The sequence below is a fragment of the Elaeis guineensis genome, chromosome 3 (genome assembly GCF_000442705.2).
Source record: "Elaeis guineensis isolate ETL-2024a chromosome 3, EG11, whole genome shotgun sequence".
NCBI lineage: Eukaryota > Viridiplantae > Streptophyta > Magnoliopsida > Arecales > Arecaceae > Elaeis > Elaeis guineensis.
The window spans coordinates 68,181,296-68,185,264 of NC_025995.2; positions in this window are offsets into that span (position 1 = coordinate 68,181,296).

Genomic DNA, 3,969 nt, shown 5'->3' on the forward strand with positions numbered 1-3,969 from the left:
TCTACTGTAAATGAATTCCTTTCGAACTCCTGTTACAGGCGGACTTCAGTCGAGCTTCTTCAATAAGTGATCCCCATACAGACTTCAACAATGCCAATCGGACTTCCACGGGACCCTTCGGACTCCTTCAGCGGATGAACCTCCGCAATGCCATCCGAAGTCCACTATCGGTCGACCCTCTGTCGGACTCCTCATGAAATCGGACTTCTCCAACAGAAAGTCCCCGTCCGAGCTTCTACAGCAGATGACTCCCGCCTGCAGCATCAGCGCTCTAGGCACCTGACAACAGTAGACCCGTCAGCAACCTTGAAAATATTCGAGCTTCTCCTGGATTGATGAGATAAAGAGTCATTCCGCTCCCTCAGACATCCCAGCTGAGCTCCAGCCGACAGATCCAAACTCTTTGGCAAGTCACGACAATGGCCACTATCCTACTCCACTCTCTATAGTGGATTTCGTGTGGCTCCACCACTCTCTGACAAGTCGCGACAACGGACACCACTCCACTCTCCGTAACAAACTCCACGTGGCCCTGAACGGTCCCTGACGCCACTACTCTCCATAACAAACTTTGCGTGGCCCTGAACGGCCCATTACCAGGCGGTTACAAACGTCGCTGTCAATCAGTTACGCTCTCCGTCTATAAAAAGAGACCCCCAGATACATTCTCTCTAAGCTCTAAACTCTATCTCAAAACTCTGCTAAAATTTTCATTCGAGCACTCCATTTTTGTTGAAGCAGAGTACTGACTTGAGCATTAGAGGGTCTTGTCGAAGCACCCCAACTCTGGTTTAGACTTCTCTTGCAGGTCCCGACGGTGGCCGCGGTCATCTCAACTCCAGCTTCTCTGACGTCGGTGGAATTCTGCACGAACAGAATTGGCGCTAGAAGGAGAGCATGTGTCTTTGTAGTACCCTTGTTCTTAAAGGAGTGCTCAACGGGACTGTATCCAGTCACCTTCTCCGACATCTACATCTCCTTCTCCTGCCAGATCTCTACCTGATGCCTCCCCGAAAGGCATCCACCAGGCAATCCACGACCTCCGCGGCCAGATCTCAGTGAGCTCCGCAAACTCCGGTCGCATCTCTAGTTTCTTAGGTTCCTCCTTCAACAACAACAGTCGGCATGGAGCAGTTCGACTTGCTAGTTCAGCAGGTCAAGGGCCTCACCGAAGCAGTGCAGGCGATGCAGTAGCAACCGCAGCAACTGCAAGCATCAGTGCAGCTGGAAAGAGCATCGTCGGAGTTTCAGAATCCGGCGATCGGGAGGGCCACTTGGGCAAGTCGGCCCATCTTCCCCGAAAAAGAGAAGTAGAAGGCGGAGAGCCCACCATCCGATCATGATTCCACCCTCGGAGAGTCCCTACCTCCGTTCCATCAGAAGACCCTCGAGATTCACAGTCGAGAGGACCTTCTGGATCAAAGATTTCGAGAGATGAACTGATGGATCGAAGAGCTCCACCATGCTCCCACTGCTTACGGTGAGGACATCTGCACTGACCCTCCTTTCTCTCAAATGATCATGTAGGAGCCAATCCCGTCGAACTTCAAGCTCCCCCAATTCGAGAGCTACGATGGGACCTCGGATCTGATTGACCACCTGGAGGCCTTCCAGATAATGATGCTGCTCCATGGCACGTCAGACGCCATCCTATGTCGAGCTTTTTCATCTACCTTGAAGGGAGCAGCAAGAAATTGGTACTCGACACTGAAGCTGGGTACTATCTTTTTCTTTGATCAGATGAGCCACCAGTTCATTGCTCATTTCATCAGCAGCTGGTGTCCACAGAGAGGTTCAGAGTCCCTCATCAACATCAAGCAAAAGGAGGGAGAATCCATCCAAGCTTACATCAACCATTTTAACATCGCCGCGTTGGAGGTCCGAAACTTGGACCAATCGATCGCGATGGCCGCCCTGAAGGGTGGTCTTCAAAAGAATGATCTTCTATTTTCCCTGAAAAAGAAGTATCCCAGGGACTTTACTGATTTGCTGGCTCGGACCGAAGGATATGCCCGAGCAGAAGAAGCCTTCAAGATGAAGGACGAGGAGGCCGCGAAGGAGCGGCAGGTGGGAGACTCCAGCAAGCCCGCAGTTGAAAAAGGGCCGAGTGAAGCTCGGCCACATTCTTGAACTCCCTCCGGACACAAGCATGTCCAGACTCCTCCCCGAGCTCATAGGCAGAGAAGCCCGGACCGTAGAGTTCAGTAGGATTCTCCTCCGAAAAGATTCCACAGCTACGTCTCTCTCAACGCATCAAAAACTCAAGTGTTGATGGAGGTTAGGAAGTAGCTGCCAAGGCCGGAAAGGATGCGCACACATCCTGAAAAGTGCAACCCTATCAAGTTCTGCCTCTATCATCGTGACCACGGCCACGACACGAAAGAGTGCATTCAGCTCCGAGACGAGATCGAGGAGCTCATCAGACGAGGTTGGGGCGACAGATTCATTCGATGCCGACCTGAAGGTAGGGAGGATCGACCAAAGGCCTTGCCGCAATTAGAGCCGCCAAGGAGGGAGGAGCAGCCTGAAGATCGGCCTCCAATTGGGATTATCAACTCCATCTCTGGAGAACCCCAATAGGGAGCAAACCTTCCACGGCTATGGGATTCGAAAAATCTATGAATGTATTATCAATAACTTTGCCTTAAATAAAAGTTTCTTTCATATTTGTATATCTTTTTTTTTGGCAAGAACTCATAACGATAGGGAGTAGCTCCTTCCGACAATCAAAACTAAGCATGTTAGGAACAGGAGGAGGACCTCGTCCTAACATGAACAAAGTCAAAGATCCAATTACTTAAAGATCGGATGGGGGGAGAGGCCCTTACAACGGTCCTTATGTGCCCCCACAGCCATATTAGGAATAGGAGGAGAACCTCATCCTAACATGAGCAAAGTCAAAGGCCCGGTTACTTAAAGATCGGATGGGAGGAGAGGCCCTTACAACGGTCCTTATGTGCCCCCATAGGAGGAGAACCTTATCCTAACATGAGCAAAGTCGAAGGCCCGATTATTTAAAGATCGGATGGGAGGAGAGGCCCTTACAACGGCCCTTATGTACCCCCACAGCCATGTTAGGAACAGGAGGAGAACCTCGTCCTAACATGAGCAAAGTCGAAGGCCCGGTTACTTAAAGATCGGATGGGGGGAGAGGCTCTTACAACGATCCTTATGTACCCCCACAGCCATATTAGGAATAGGAGGAGAACCTCGTCCTAACATGAGCAAAGTCGAAGGCCCGATTATTTAAAGACCGGATGGAGAGAGAGGTCCTTACAACGACCCTTATGTGCCCCCACAGTCATGTTAGGAACAGGAGGAGAACCTCATCCTAACATGAGCAAAGTCGAAGGCCTGGTTACTTAAAGACCAGATGGGGGGAGAGGCCCTTATAACGGTCCTTATGTGCCCCCACAGCCATGTTAGTGTTGGAAAATATATCTCAAAAAGCCAATCGTCAAGTTGTTGACGGTTGAGCAACCAAGTATTGTAATTAATTTGTTAATAAATAAAATATATTTGGTATTTTCATCATAAGCTTTTATCTTCTAATGAACTCTGTTGTTATGATGAAGTCCTTAGGACTATTTAGATTCGATAAAGAGAGGATTTATCGATTAGTTCTTAAAACTGTTCATGACCAAATGATAAGCTGTTAATAAGGATGACAGCTTCTATCGAGCATAGGTCGCTGTAGGCCATATGGGTTGGTTGTCCTCTTAACCAAGGAGTGTGGAGACACTGGTATGGCATACAGGTGAGATATAAGGTACATCATCATTGAACGTGACCAACTCCAGAGCATTCTGCTGTCGAGAATGTCTTTGATGGGATATAGATATAAGTGTTCCTTAGATCTGAGATCGCCTCAGTGACTTGCAAGCAACTCACTGTGCTTTGGTACTGGACTAACTGAATTTCTAATTCAGAGATGGAAGGCTTCTGGGCACAGTTATGTACTTGCAAAGT